The sequence below is a fragment of the Chelonia mydas genome, chromosome 8 (assembly GCF_015237465.2).
Source record: "Chelonia mydas isolate rCheMyd1 chromosome 8, rCheMyd1.pri.v2, whole genome shotgun sequence".
Taxonomy (NCBI): Eukaryota; Metazoa; Chordata; order Testudines; family Cheloniidae; genus Chelonia; species Chelonia mydas.
This window is the reverse complement of record NC_057854.1, coordinates 80233509-80250518: the sequence shown is the minus strand read 5'-3', so window position 1 is coordinate 80250518 and position 17010 is coordinate 80233509.

Genomic DNA, 17010 nt, shown 5'->3' with positions numbered 1-17010 from the left:
GTGCCCTGTGCAGCAGTCTGGGAGCTGACCTTGTCTGTGAGGACCGAGGCAAAAAAAAGCATTGAATACTTCAACTTTTTCCACATCATCTGTCACTAGGTTGCCTCCCCCATTCAGTAAGGGGCTCACACTTTCCCTGACCACCTTCTTGTTGCTAACAAATCTCTGAAACCCTTCTTGTTACCCTTGACATCCCTTGCTAGCTGCAACGCCAATTGTGCTTTGGCCTTCCTCATTACTCAATATTGGCATGCTCGAGCAATATTTTTATACTCCTCCCTAGTCTTCTGTCCAAGTTTGCGCTTCTTGTAAGCTTCCTTTTGTGTTTAAGCTCACCAAAGTTTTCTCTGTTAACCCAAGTTGGTCGCCTGCCGTATTTGCTATTCTTTCTGCACATCGGGATGGTTTGTTCCTGTGCCCTCAATAAGGCTTCTTTAAAATACAGCCAGCTTTCCTGGACTCCCTTCCCACTCATATTTGCCTCCCAGGGGATCCTGCCCACCAGTTCCCTGAGGGAGTCAAATCTGCTTTTCTGAAGTCCAGGTCTGTATTCTGCTGTTCTCCTTTTTTCCTTTTGTCAGAATCTAGAACTCGACCATCTCATGATCACTGCTGCCCAGGTTGTCACCCACTTCTACTTCCCCTACCAATTCTTCCCTGTTTGTGAACAGCAGGTCAAGAGGAGAACAGCGCCTAGTTGGTTCCTCCAGCACTTGCACCAGCAAGTTGCCTCCAACATCTCTTCCTGGATTGTCTGTGCACTGTTGTATTGCTCTCCCAGCTGATGTCAGTGTGAACCAGGGTCTGTCATTTGGAAACTTCTGTTAGTTGTCCGAAGAAAGCTTCATCCACATCATCCTCCTGGTCTGGTGGTCTATAGCAGACGCTCACCCTTGTTTTCACCTCTAAAATTAACCCAAAGACTCTCAACAGGCTTTTCTCCAGTTTCATACTGGAGCTCTGAGCTCTTACATACAGTACAACTCCTCCACCTTTTCTCCCCTGCCTGTCCTTCCTGAACAGTTTATACCCATCCATGACAGTGCTCCGGTCATGTGAATTTCCTCACCAAGTCTCTATTATTCCAGTCACATCATAGTTCCCTGACAGTCATCCCATCATGGAGTAGTGTGATGGAAATGAATTTCTGTGGACAGCCAAACCTACACGGCACCTTCCATAGGGTATCATGATTGATAGAGTCAAAGGCCTCGGTTAAGTCAATGAATGCCATGAAAAGTTCCTGGTGTTGCTCTCTGCACTTCTCCAGAATCTGTCTTGCCATGAAGATCATGTCAGTTGTGCTTCGTGATGACCTGAAGCCACACTGATTCGGGGAGAGTTCCTTGGCAAGGGAGAGAAGGCGGTTTAGTAGGATCCAGGCAAGGATCTTCCCTGCAATGGAGAGGAGGGCAATACCTCTGTAGTTCTTGCACAAAGATTTGTCCCCTTTCTTGACAAAAAAAATCACAAGACACCAGGCCCAGACGGCATCCCAGACGGCTGAGATTTTCAAAGCTGGTGGAACAGTATTCCAATACAAACTTTGCCAACTGCTCGACAAAATCTGGACCTGCAAAGAAATTCCACCCGACTTTAAGAACGCCAAAATTGTTACAATATTCCTATAAATCTATAAGATGGTTAAAACACCTATAGAAAAGTTATTTTAGTGAATTCTGGAGGACTTTTTAAAAAGAATTTGAAACATAGTTGCATTCATTATTAAGACTTGTAACACCTGTGTGAGTCAAGGAGTTAGTTCAAGACTGACTTTCTGTGAGTTTCTGTGACTTTATTTTACACTGCAGTCTATTTCTAAGAGCCTAAAGTTGTCCCCCTCCTCTTCCTTCTAGATTCAGCTGCAGAATCCCAACTGATTAACTAATTGTTATGTATTCCTTCTGCCAGGTGTGAAGTGCAGCAAAAAAGGGCCAGGTCAATCTTCTAGCAGTTTCCTTAAAGTTTTAAATATCACTAGCTTGAGCCCCCACCCAGAAACCTGGGAAACTATCTACGACCTAGGGGCATTCCTGAGGGACAATATATCCCCACTTACAAACACTGAGTACAAGGGTCAAAATCAAGAACTTCATTAAGGGGGTGGAGGGGGGAATAACAGAATAAAGCTGGGAAAATAAGCAATTAATAAATTTAACAAATTCTGTGAGGCAAGACTCTTATCCCCCACAGTGTCTTAACATAGTCCCACTTAGTAACTTATCTGGCTCCATACTGGACATGAGCACAATGGATGAAAAGCTGTGAGTTAGGGGAAAGGTTGTGGAGGAAGGGGCTTGTTTACCAGAGTTTTATTTACTCAAGCTCTAACATAAATGTCATAAAGACATTCATGCTTGAAATATCCTGTCCAGTATGAAATATATGTTCACTTTCCTGTTTAGATCTTCAAACACAATTCCACAGTGGGCTATCTTGCTATGTTGGCTTTAAAGCTGAATTTCTCTTTGTTTCCCCTGGAGAAACTAAGATCTGACATTGTCATGACAGAACTTCTTGAGGCACATTAGTACATACTACAATCCCTGTCTTTACCTGGATTTCAGTATCTGATCTTCTTGAAGCGGGGTCACTGGGGATAAGATGGCCACAAGACAAGTGAGGAAATATTTAATCCAGTTGCTAAATTATATAACACTGCCTTTTTGTACTTTCCCACCTCATAGAAATTAGAAATGCAAAAATAAAACAAAAACCCACAGAGGTTATTTTGTAAATCCCTCAGCCAATGCAAGACTGTTCCTAACCCCTAAAGTATTCTTATGCTTTGACTAGTCTAGTGTAAACAGACCCAGGAGATGGGGCTTCCATCACTTTCTTTAGGAGACTATTCTGCAATATAATAGACTTCGGTGTTGAGAGATTTTTCCTCATAGTCACTCAAAATTTTCTTTTTCTCAATATCCTCCTATTACTCATACACTCTACCGATGTATGCATACTTAGGGCCACTTTAAAAATTTCCTCTCCCTCCCATATTCAGATGTTCATAGGTGGTTATCATGTCCTTCCCAATCATTGTTTGGAGACAAAATCCATATTTAGGGCCCAATTCAGCAAATGTTTGGAAAAGAAACTTCCTTTCTTGAGCAATTTCAGTGGGACTACCCACTTGAGTAAGAATTTGCAGACTTACCCCTAGTTCCTTTAAGCTTTCCTCAAAAATAAGGTTTTCTTGCTCTTTAGTTATTGTGCTCCTCTCAATATCCTCTGATTTATCAGCATCTTGCTGGTACTGGGGTTCTCAAAATATTTTGAGTTAGTCTACATTCATATGTATTATAAGTGTAAACAATTGTTTTCCCAGCTGCTAGTGTGTGTTTTTGGACACTCATGTACATTTTTTGTAGTACAAACAAGTAAATACTGACAGCAGATAGCTGTAATGTACCCTTATCTTAGACCCTGTTTGTTAAATGTGATATTCATGTGCAAAGTGATTGGGCCGAATACTATGCACATGCATTATGAATGTATCAAATATTTTCATTCAAATGCACTAATTGCCCTATACATAAAGTAATGAAAATAGTTCCCATTAGCCTTTACTGGTGTTTCCTTAAAGTACCTTTTAACATACTTTAAAGAAATTTGTGCTTTTCATGGTTCAATTATTGTCATGGCAAATATCCAGACTGGTGAATAAGGACAATAAAATACCCTATAAGAAGTTAGAGGTCCCTGAGCACTTTTATTATACTGTACACACTGGAATCAGTGAAAGAGTTTTTAGATACTATAGTCTGTGATACCATCTGGTTTGTTCCATGTTGAACAAAGAGCCATTTTTATATTTGTACTTTGCCCCTTATTGCAGGGGATTATTTATTTTGCTCTAGCTAAAGTGGTGTCAGCACTTCCTTTATTAAACCCATTATAAAAAACAGAAGAGAGAGCAGAGAGTCATCAACTGTCTATAGTGGGTGAGATCAGAGTAGCTGGGGGAGATTATTCCTGGGACAGCTATGCACATTAACCTGAGTGAATTTTGCAGCTCTGGTAACTTAATCTGAACTTCAACAAATAGATTTAACAAACGTAATTAATGTCTTCATTTAAGACCTGTCTTAAATGGGCTTTGGATCAATGAGAATCTTTCCACTGATTTCAATGAGTTTGGGCTTATGGCTTTACTAACTAGTCACATAATGTGCTTTGATAATTGGGAACACCTCTCACAAGCGCCAGGCACTGGGTGATATGTGGGAGGATGAGAGAAGGCAGCCTCCAGAACATATGAGGAACCTCTGTGCAGACTCATTCCTTGTAGTCCTCCTTAACATCAATGTGCCCTATTGTGGTGTGAGTACTAGAGGATCTATACAATGGCAAACCTTCTGGCCTCACTACTGTCCTATCTTTCATGTTGTTCCACATGGAACCCCACAGCTCTCCACTTGGTGTGCTCCCCTCGAATCCCAGTTTTGCCAACGTTCACAAAGTCAGCATGAGCCTTATTAACTTTGTTGTTTTAAAGCCCCAGACGCTGTGAAGAACAGATTGCAGTTTTCCATTAAACAAGTAAGATTTTAGCACTTATGCTTGCAGAGAAAAGCTTGAAAATGTGAACAGAGTGCACCACAAAGGCTACAAAACCTATAAGCAAAGAAAAAGACACCCCACCCCTCTGCAAATTATTATTTAAGAGAAAATCATGATTTTTGAATGTTTGGGGTTTACAGTACTTAAATCCTTACCCACTCCACATGGCAGAACAACACTGGTTCTGTTATTAGGGGTCTTCATCCACAACAGAGAAGGGGCATAGATTTGCCTATTCCGAGTGAGAAGCAATTAATTCATGCAAATTCATCTGAAGAACGGTTCCCAGCACAGGAAACATTCTTAGCCCGCTGGCATTTACCTTTGCATTCCCTCACCAACTAATATATTTTAATATTTGTTTGTAATGTACAATAATGGCCAAGCCATCCAGAATGCATGAAGTTGTGGAGTCAAGTTGTCAGCATGAGCATCCAATGGTATTTTTTTCCTGCGTTCTAATAAAGATTTTCTTTGCACTTCTACAAAATCTTTCATCCATTAGTCTCAAAGTGGCTTGCAAACAATTAATCAATTAAGGCTCTGAAGTAAGCAGGTGGTATTACACTTATTTTATAGATGAGTCATCTAAGGCACAGCCTGGGAATAGAAATCAGGATCCCTGTTCTGTGCCCTATCATCTAATTACTCCAAGACAATTCCCCCTTAGAATATGTCACATGATGCTGATGATGAAACATTGCAGGAAGCAGTTTTGCCAACTTTCATGTTTTTATCACGAGTCTTGTAAAACTGGTGTTTTTTTCTCAAAGTCCCAGCTCCTGGAGTCTTGCAATTATATTAGTCTCGGTTTACATTTATTGAAACAAAATGAAAAACTATGTTTCATGGTTGTGAAGAAAAGCTTTCAAATTTTACCCAAATGCATTCTAAAAATTCAGAAACCAGAAGGTAAATGAAAAGAACCCAGTATTTATTCTTTTTTAAAATCTCATGATGTTTAAGCCAATCTCATGATTTTAGGGGATCAGATTCATGATTTGTGAATTTTTGAGCTTGGCAATTCTAGAAAGAAAGTTGCTTTTGCTTTTTCTAATACTAAGGAAGAAATTGTATTAGAATAAGGAAAACAGTATCATCCCTAAAGCTTCGGTCTCTCTCTCCATTGTCATTTCTACTTAAAACAGTCACAGCCCCTCTTGCCTGGCTTTCTGCTGCTTAGTTAAAGAAATAAAAGGCAGTTATTTACATCTCCCCTCCTCTTGTTCTGGATAGATTATCTTTAAACAAGAATTATTATTTATGTAACAGTTATAGTGGCTGAGAGAGTATTTCTTAGTACACACCAACCCCTAAAGAGTACTCCTGCATAATACCTGCCCCAGCTGCCTCCTACCTGACTTCCTGCTCCCATTTTTAAATAGTTCATAATAGACGTCTGAAAACGCTCTTCTCTACTTCCACAGTGCAAACTAACAATCATGGACTTTCAGTCATTTCTATTAATTAGTGCTGTGTTGCTAATGCTTGACAAGAAATACTGCCTTTTCTGGTAGAGTCAGCAGCAATTGCCAGAATCAGTGCTATCACACTTCAGAACAGGTGTTCCCAGGGACAGTACAATATTGGGACAACAATATATTTAGCAATCTTATTTGGTGACTATGAAATGGGAGGAATGCACATTTTCTCATTTGCCAGGTAGGCAAGCACACTATCTAGAGGCATCGCTGATTGTTTTCTGTATAATGTTTCATGAAGAATAAAAACCCAGTTATGTATATGGTCTCTGAAGAGGCTTCTCCACAACCACAACTCCTGAATTTTTTTTCAGATGATACTTTGTGCGCTCTTCACAGTTCAAATCCAGATACTACTATTCCTCAAGATATTTCCATTTTTAACATTTCTAACCAGCCATTTTCCCTATGGAGCTTTTAGCCTTAAAGCAGTTTCTATTTTGCTTTAGACTATTAGCATAACCAAAAACATTATTTTAGAAATGCAAAAATATTGTGTTAAATGCTTCTTTTACAAAATGTTTTGATGTGGGGGAAAAGCATCTACTCTGAGTGGCAAAAACACATTTTAAAAATACATAAATATATTGTGTAAACTTTAAAAATACATTATTTACCCCATAGACTATAAATATAAAGTTGCAAATCTTAAACCCCTGTTGTTGATGGCCACCTAAAATGGAAATTCTGTTGAAATAGTACAGAATTCACAAAAGTGTTGCAAAGCTAAATTGCCTAATGTATGTAAAAAGCTTTGATATCTTCAGAGGGATGCTGCTACGGAATGCAAAATATAACAGGAGCCATTTTTGCTGGTACAGATTAGAGCAGCGTCAAGGCTACTTTAACTCATGCTAAGGACTGATCGGGCCCCTGGCAACCCTTGGGCTTGAAGGAGCAGTAAGTTGGAATACAACCACCTTTTGCCTCCCCATTGGCTACCTACCAAGCATATTAAACCAGACATGAAGATCAGGGCTTAAATTTCTTTTCTCTTTTGTGGTTATTTGTCCAATCTAACCCACTTACGAAGCATCTGCTTTGTGAAACCTGAACAAACTAAAAACCAATACCAATCGCAGCCTCCTTGTTCAAATGCTGGGCTCTGTCAACACACTGAGGGCACGGCTACACTTGCAGATGTAGAACGCTTTGAGTTAAACCCGCCTTTGGAGAGCGCAGTAGGGACAGCGCTGCAGTCTGTCCACACTGACAGCTGCAAGCGCACTGGCGTGGCCACATTTGTGGCACTTGCAGCGGCACTGGGAGTGGTGGAGCACCCCTTCGGATTCTAGTCCTGTGGCTTGTGGGAAGAGGGCAGGGGGGGCAGGGCATTCTGGGTCCTGTCCCAATGCCCTGTGATGCATCAGTTCGCATCCCAGCAATCCCTGTGCTTCCATCCACATTTGGCGCCATCTTTCAACGTTTTTTGAACTGTGCGCTCTGTCTTCCCTTTCGGTCTGTGGGAATGGAGCCCAAACTGCTGAGGAGTATGCTGACGAGTCTCGCCAGCACGTCACATTTGGCATTCGAGTTATTCCTTATGATCCAAAGTGGCAGTGAGGGCTCCGACGATGATATCGACTCGAGTAATGCCTATGACACGAGTTTGCTTGTGGCATTCACGGACATGCTCACCACCGTGGAACGCAGCTCTGGGGGCTTGGGAAACAAGCACTGAGTGGTGGGATCACATCGTCATGCAAGTCTGGGATGACGAGCAGTGGCTGCAGAACTTTCGGATGAGAAAAGCCACTTTCATGGGACTGTGTGAGGAGCTCGCCCCCACCCTGCGGCGCAAGGACACGGGATTGAGAGCTGCCCTGATGGTGGAGAAGCGGGTGGCTCTTGCAATCTGGAAACTGGCAACTCCAGCCCACTACCGATCGGTCGCTAACCAGTTTGGAGTGGGAAAGTTGACCGTTGGAATTGTGTTGATGCAAGTTTGCAGGGCCATTAATCCCATCCTGCTCAGAAGAACCGTGACTCTGGGTAACATGCATGACATTGTGGATGGCTTTGCATAAATGGGTTTCCCTAACTGCGGAGGGGCGATATATGGCACACACATGCCAATTCTGGCACCAGCCCCCCGTAGCCTCCAAGTATGTTAATCAGAAGGGGTATTTCTCTATGGTTCTCCAGGTGCTTGTGGATCACCATGGGCATTTCATTGACATTAACGCAGGCTGGCCCGGAAAGGTGCATGACGCACGCATCTTTTGGAACACTGGCCTGTTCAGGAAGTTGCAAGCTGGGACTTTTTTCCCAGACCAGAAGAGCACTGTAGGGGAAGTCGAAATGCCCATTGTGATCCTTGGAGACCCCACTTACCCTTTAATGCCATGGCTCATGAAACCCTACACAGAGAGCCTTGACAGCAGCAAGGAGTGGTTCAACAACAGGCTGAGCTGGTGCAGAATGACTGTGGAGTGTGCTTTTGGCCGTCTAAAGGGCTGCTGGCATTTTCTGTATGGGAAGCTGGACCTGGCCAATAACAGCATCCCCGCAGTTATATCCGCATGCTGTACCCTCCATAACATTTGTGAAGGGAAGAGTGAAAGATTCACTTTTAGGCATGGAACTCGGAGGTCCAACACCTGGAGGCTGAATTTGAACAGCTAGAGAACAGGGCTATTAGAGGGGCCCAGTGCAGGGCTGCAAGAATTAGGATTGCCTTGAGGGAGCAATTTGAGGCTGAAAGCCACCAGTAATGTCTGGTGCCCTGCATGGGAGTGAAGTGCAGTGGTTCCAATGTCAGTAGGAATCTGTGTTTGCTACACTGACTTGCAGTGCCTGTTTCTTTCCTGGGCTAAGGTATCTTTTATTTTATGCAATAATAAAGAAGGTGTTCAAAGCCAAAAAATCTATTTATTGAAAAGAAAATTAATTTATTCTCTATGTATATAAATCTCCCCACTGTATTTTCCACTGGATGCATCCGATGAAGTGAGCTGTAGCTCACGAAAGCTTATGCTCAAATAAATTTGTTAGTCTTTAAGGTGCCACAAGTCCTCCTTTTCTTCCTGTTATCATACTCAGCCTTCCTGTCTGGAGTGCTGTGCAATGAGTGGTGCACTTCAGGAAGGCTATACTGCATGGTGATGGGGGTTGAGTGCAGTGGGTAAGGGTCGTAGTTTTCAGGGCTGGGTGGTGAAGCTACAGGTGTTGGAGGCAGCTGGTGGCGGTAAGAACCCGGATGCTGGGGAAAGTTGAGGGCAGAGCAGGAGAGTTCAAAGTGATGACCAGAGTGGCTAGAACAGACATTGTGGGACACTTCAGACTAGGGCGTCCACACTGGCACCGCGGCGCTCCAGCGGGGGTGCAGCAAACGTTATTCCACTCGCTGAAGTGGAGTACCAGGAGAACTGTAGCCGCAGCGTCAGAGCGCTCTACATGTCTTGGCAGTGTGGACGGGTGGTGAGCTAGTGCGCCCGGGGCTCCTTTATTGCCCTGTAACTCGCAAGTGTAGCCAAGCCCTAACTTGCACCACTTTAGTTCAGCTAGCCAGTGCAAACCGCTGTGTGGAGGCTCTTAAATCAGTATAGAAAAGGGTAATATTGATATAGCTTAAGTCAGCAGAATATCAAATTAAACTAAATCAGCGTACGCCTTTTCTGAACTGATTTATTAGTGTCCTTGGAGACTAGGTTAACTAAAGTTTGACACTAGTTTAACTAAACTTTTGGGCAGTTAAGTCTTCAGTGTTACAGAGCTTTCTGTGTTTGTTGCTTGTAACAAGATTCTTTTCACACTTGTGACATATTGCTTCTCCTATAGTTACAGTTTGTAACATTTAATGTATGTGAAATGTTCAAATATTTTAAGCCCTTTTCATGCAAGAAACAACCTTTTTTAGTTTACTGGGAAGCAGTGATTAACTGTAAATATTGCAATTCTACTTTCAGTGTACAGTCCTTTTATTTGTGTGTGTTTATTTTCAGACTGATAATAGCCTCTATGCACAGTTCCCATGCAGATTATTACTCTTAAGAACTGCATGCTGGGGTTCTGCCTGGGGCTGGTCTCTCCAGCATACTGATACATAGACTGTAACCGACTGCTGCTCTGTGTGGAGTTTGTCACAGCAGTTGTGCATGATCTTTGCCCCATTTTAAACTGCCTCAAGAGATATTGGCAAGTCTGCTGAGTCAGTCTTCTTGATTTAAGTCTTACTTTTTGTTTTAAGACTTCCAGCACATGAAATAGTTCCTAAAAAGTACATTGTGATTAGTATGTGAAGGAGCATCACATTAAAGGTAGGAGAGAGCAGTCCCTAAAATGGAAGCTAGTTGATGAAGGTTTACATGGGATGCTGAAGTCGATTCATTACTTGCTTTAAATCTACAATTCTCCACTTCCCCATGAGGAACACACTCGGAAGAATTTTTGTGGCAAGATCAAGTGGCATGGCAAAGTGTTCTGCTCAATAGGATATGGCCCCAGCAGAAGAAACTTCATAAAGTTGTACTGCTTCACTCCACTCAGCATTACCCAGCAGTGGCAGTCTCAGCAATTCTGCCACTCAAAAGTTTGACGACATTTAGCTTTGGAGAAATCTAGCACAGCTTACTTCAGTTCAAATCCAGCTACAGGCATTACAGTCCATGGCACATTTCTACCTTAATGGAACCCTATAAGTTGTTATGATCTGTTTATCTGATTACTGGGGGGAAAAACATTCTGGTCTGGTCTTGCAGATATAGTTTTTATGCAGCTAACTTGCCTATGAACTGGTTAGCATGGAAGGTCAGCTTCAGCTCCACATTGCTCCAGCATTTATAGTCTCCAATTTTCAGATGTGGGAATCTTTTATTTTATTTATTCATCTTGTTTCCTACTCTGACCAGAGAATCCCTCCCACCAACTGCTTCTTTTCCATTAATTCTAATTATTTCAGGGAATGCTACCCAAATACCCTACAACAACAACAAACATTAAAGAGGCAGGCCATGTCCAGTACATTTCCAAAATCAAACTCCGTCTCAATATCTTTATACTCTTCTCATGCTGCATGTTCTTTTACTAGTGATTTTAACAAGCTGCTTGCAATATTTTTCACAAGTGAGATTTTCCTTTCCCAGTTATGTTCTTCTCAAATTTTATTTTATCAACCAAAAATAAACTTCTAATGTTTCTGCAGCCTTGACAACTACCATGTCTTTTTTTCTCATGCAAAAATTCAGATGGCTCTATTTATAGTCCTTTAAGTTTTTTAAAGGTTCCTATAAATTCTTAGTAAGATATTCACTAATGACCTATGCTTGCCAGGGCTGGGAGGGATAGCTCAGTGGTTTGAGCATTGGCCTACTAAACCCAGGGTTGTCAGTTCAATCCTTGAGGGGGCCATTTAGGGAGCTGAGGCAAAAATTGGGGATTGGCCCTGTTTTGAGCAAGGGGTTGGACTAGATGACCTTCTGAGGTCCCTTCCAACCCTGAGATTCTATGATTTCTTGGCTGAACCCCTAGAACAGTGACCTGTTAATTACAAAGTCTGATCCGGAAAGTTGTGACTCCTTTATCCCATTTATAAAATTCATAAGCAAAAGATCAGTTAACACAACCCAAAGCAACCCATCTCACATACTGGTGATACAGCTCTTGTGAATAGTTTCAGTATGGAATCCATGAATGGAAGAACATGTTTATGTGTAGGTTACAATTTACTCACAGGATGTGTCCTCCCAGTATTTGTGCAAAGTTATGCCATGCAGGAAGCTTCAATTAGGAAATTTATTTATGCAAATGGTGGCTATAGTGAGTTAATTAGAAAAGCAATGAGTTGTTCGCCAGAGAGTCCAAATTTGGCAAGTAAAGCAATCCATGCTGGCAGCTCGCATGTAGTTTGTCTCTTAGGTTTCCAATGCAAATGAGTAACAAATATTGCTAACTGATTGTTCCAAGCTCAGGAGTCATGTCCAGAATTTGTTCTAATTGGAATTTGGGGTCTTTGGTTGTGTCTGTGTGTGTTTTTTTAATCAAATGCTTGGACATAAGAGCGAAACAGAGACTGTAAAAAGAAGTGCAGATGGGATTGTGTACCAAACATCTAACAAGTATTTCTTAGCACAGTAGGTATGATCCAAGATTGTAATGCCCAACCTGCTACCTACAGATGACACCAGGCACATGGTTTTCAAGTACCAAGTGAACTTCCACCTCCACAGAAAGGTCAGTTCAGGTGTATTTTTACCTGAAGAATTGTATTCAGTACTGCTGCCATTGCATGAAGAGAAGTAACCGTACATTGCATAAGAGCAATGAGAAAAACAACTGCTTCTTAGAGGCCCTATCATAAGCCACCAGTGTTAAATCTTTTTCTTAAAATATATATATACAAATATATATATTTGTTTCTCCACCAAGGACAAACCACTGACTGAAGAATGCCATGGAACACCTACTGTGGGACATAAAAAAAAAAAAAAAAGAGGCAAGATAAACCCGAGCAAATGGACACTTTGTGTTTGACTAAAGCACAGATATTTTCCCATCTATTCTTTATGAAATGTCATGCAGCAAAATTGCAGAGTTTAGACCAATTTCAGTGCCAGATGGCAGTCTGATTTGGTGTCATTCACTTGATCGTTATACAATTTGCTTTTCAAATAGTGACTTTTCCCTTTTTGTCATGTGTCTCCTGGCTTTATCAGAAGGTTGATACCCTCTGTGCCCAGATTCTGAGTACTACGGTTCAATGATGTTGTTGTTTTTAGAGGTGGTGTCAATGGCTATGTTCTTCAGCTTCATTGCTTTCCTATGGCACTAAAAAAGAAGATAAAAAATCCATTGCATTGCTCAGTTCTGGCACAAAATATTGTGGACTGAAAACCTGACTTTTCATACTGTCCTAAAGTAATGTCTGATGTAGCAAATCCTTGGTTCAGAGACTTGGGGGTAATCCACATACCACATGGTGCAGTAGCTCAAGTCTCATGTTGCCCACTCTGTGTGTGTGATCTATTTCAAACCTATTAATGAATGCTGATGACATGTGATGTGGAACTGGGAAAGGCACAGAGCAGCCGGAGTGAAACATTGCCAAATTTTTGTGACTGACATGCTATAACATTTGAGTACTGGTCCACAAAGCTGTGATAATGTTACAATGGCCCACTGTGTTTGCATTAGATCATCCATTACTCTTATGGCAATGACTGAAATGTTTCTTATTAGCCTCCTTTGGAAATAACATGAACAACATAGAAATTCAATTTTTAAAAAAAGACTTTCTGGGTGTGCATTAAACGGCAAGACTTGGCTTCAACCACTTAGAAGTAAATTCTTAGATGATGGAGTGGTGACTTCCTGTTCTTTAACTGTATATTATATTGTTCTAGTATATTTCAGAATTTTGCCAATGGCTCCTGACAGAACTTACTCAGAAGAGGAACCTTGATAATCCAATCTCAGTTGTGAGCTATAATTAACTTTTTCCGAGTTACACAGGAACTTAGCAATTGTCATTTCAGATCAGACCAGTGGTTTATCTCATCCAGTAACCTGTGTTCAACAGTGGCAAGTACCAGCTGCTCTCAAGGTTCAAGAAAGGTAATTATGGGATAACGTGCTCCCATAGATAGTGGTCATCTTATGTCCTGAAACGTGAGTGTTTATATCCCTTCCTAAACTCGTTTGATTTTTAATACTTACTATTGTAACTCTGGATATTCTTGTTGCTCATGTAAATGTCAGGTCCTATTCCGAATGTTACTAATTCTTTTTGAACAAGTTGAACTGAGTTGTAAAACTGTTGCATCAATGGTGGTGCAACAATGCAGAGAGGTCTCTTATAAAGTCAGCACTTACCCACATTTGTATCTGTAGTTCTGTCTTGTGGTTACAATAGCTGTGGTATCTCTATCACCATTGTCTAGATAAATGTTGATATTCAACGGTAATAATTGTCCATTTTTACCAGGGGACAGGCTGTGCTATTTGTCTTAGCCCCTACTTGTCACCACCCTTTTCTCTCTGGTTTTTAAAAATTAAACCAGCTGGATCCATAAGAGCAAGATGGAAGCCTTCGGTTTCTCTGCTACCGATTTATTCTACTAGCACTGATTTGGATTTATTTCAAGAGGTACTGAAGATTTCTTGCCTACTATCAGCTGCAATGCTGCTCTTCGGTACGTCCCAGAGTAGAGTTGTATGCCCCGCCACCATGCTGCAAGCAAACCATTTGCAAAAAATGCTGTGATTTCAGCCAAATGATGCAAAGTGCATTAATCAATGTCACATTCAGACAATTCAATAACACAAAATGTTTTTCAGAAAATCTTGAAACTGAGTAAAATACCCTTAGTCTCAGTGTTGTTTGTAACATCTATTTTGCAGCCACTGTGTGTCTTTAGTTCTTCTCTCTGTAACGTGTGTCTGGGCATTTGAAAAGACCATCTGGTAGTGGAAGAAGAAAAGGAAGGAAGATCACTTGTAGTGCAATGGGATTTTGTTTCCCATTCTAGTTGGCAGCCAGTTCTGACACTAAGCAATTCTTCAAGAGGTATTTGTTGCTGCCCTTTGGCAAACAGACAGCACAGCAGCAATGCAGGTGATAGCACAGCCATCCAACTTAGGGTCTGCTAATGAACTGAAGTCTAAGAGTTTTGGATCCACAGGAGTGGTTGTGGCCAATTTCTCTTGTGAGGGTTTTTTTTTTTCCCCATTATTTTTGACATTTCAGAGATGAAGCTTTGTTACATACATGCCTTTGGCAGTGGAGCGGGGAGATAAGAATTCACTAAGATATAGAACACATGGGCTGAGAAAATGTGTGAAAAATTGAAATGACAAGGTTATGTTGATAGTTTGCTGTTGTTGAGCAATAGTGCTTTGGTTAAAGAAGTAGCTTGTTGGAGATGTAGTAAAATGAAATAGGTGCTGACTATGCCTAGAGAGAAAGACCTGAGATATTTAAGCCTCCCAAAGCAGGGCTTACGAGACAGACCAATTCTGCTTTAACTCTAGGCGTGCTAAAGCAACATTATGATATATTGGTTAATTATCATTCCAGGTGTGTCATGCTTGCTTTATTTACTGAAGTGTACAAGTCAAGATGTTTAAAGGAAGCCCATGCAAATATCAAGTAAAATACAGCCATGCATAACTGAGCACAATCAAGTACAACAATATGAAGATACCACAACAATTATTATAAGGAGATAACACCAAGAAATTTGTAAATAAAGGGCATGGGTCAGATCTCATTTAATGTGATTTTTTTCTACAAATGTTAATTGATCTGCTATGATTTATTGCTAGCTACCTTAAATCCTTTTCTCTCTTACTTTTGCAGATTGCTACTCTGTTATGCCATACTGTGGCATTTACCCACTGGCCCAAGCAAGGATTAGTGTACAGCTGCTTGCCCATGGGAAACTGGGGAGGGATTGTGCCTTTAGGCCAGTGCCGTCCGCTTCCTTTGGTGCGCCCAGCCCATAGGCCCCAGGGCTCAAGCATCCAAAGAAAAAAATAGGGGGATGCTCAGTACCCACAGCCCGTGGCCTTACCCGTGCTGTGCCCTGAGGCCCTTGATAATCGCATCCACGCTCTACCTCTTCCCCAAAAACTCTGCCGCTCACTTCTCTCTGCCCCCTCTCCCCGTCGTTTGCCCTTCAAGTAGGAGGGGGCAGAAAGGAGCAAGAGGGAGATTCTCAGGGGTGGTGGTGAAGAAGAGTGAGCGGCAGGCAGGGGGGCCTCAGGGGAGGGGGCAGAGAAGGGGTGGAAAGAGGCAGCGTGGGGGTGGGGTCTTGGGGCAGAGTGGAGGAGGCAGCACCCACCAGCAAAAAAAGTCTCTGCCTGTGACCCAGTTTATTCTATAAGCAGGGTCAAAGTAGGACAGCAGGGGCATGACGACTCCTCTTCTCTACCCTCTGGTGGATCTTGTGTGCACCAAAGCATCCTTATACTCCCTTGAGTACCAGTACTGAAACTGTGATGGGCCCTTGTGTCAACTGTGTATGACGATGAGGAGAAAAGGCAAATTACAGTTTGGAGTTATGCCAGCTGAGTCTCCGGTATTGCAGAGCCGATCCAAATTCCATCAAGCTTCTCTCTCAACCCTCTTCTTTCCATCATGTGACTATAGGGACCAGATCATGTGGAAATCCAAACCCATCCAAAACGGCCATTCTCAAGCCTGCCAAACTAAGGTCTCAGAATTTCAGCTGACATAGGCATGATTAGAGCGGGTCAACATTTTTCAAGCTACTTTTTTTGTGAAAAATGCATATTTTTACAAAATGCAACATGTTATGAATCCATGTTGGATTTTCCAAATTGTTTGTGTCAGGCAAAAAATCCCAGAAAATTCCAAAAAAGTTGGAATAATTCATTTCAACATTCAAAATAATGTTTCCATTCTTCAGTTTGCAAACCTTTTCCTTTGAAGTTTTTTTGCAATATTTTAATATATTTATTTTAAAATTAAAAATATATTGAAATCAACATTTCATTCAACCTGGAACACGTTTTGTTTTTCTTTCAAAAAATTAAATAAAGATTTTGGTTTGACTGCAAACTACTTTTTTCAGAATTGCTAGCAACCTGAAAAATCCAATATTTGCAGAGTTCAAGTCATAACATGATGATGTTGTGCGTAAATGTTATTGTAATATGTTGCAGTTCACCAGACTTTGTAGTTAATACCCGAACCTGATCTCCTCTCACTAAAGTGATATTTGGGGGCTCGAATAGGATTGCATAGAGCAAAAACTGGTAGACATTTACATGAATGAGGATCTTGAACAGTAGAATAATTGTATTTATTTTTCTCAGCACTACAAATAATCCAGCACAATGTAATTAAAGCTCTTCTTAAAAACTCGTTGGAAAACCAGATTAAAGACCAAAACATAATTGCTTCCACTACTGATCTCAGCAGCACTATCAAGAATAAGGCACACAGAATTTGGTCCTAAAACATTGTCATGTCATGAGGTGATGCAGATATTCTCATGCTGACACC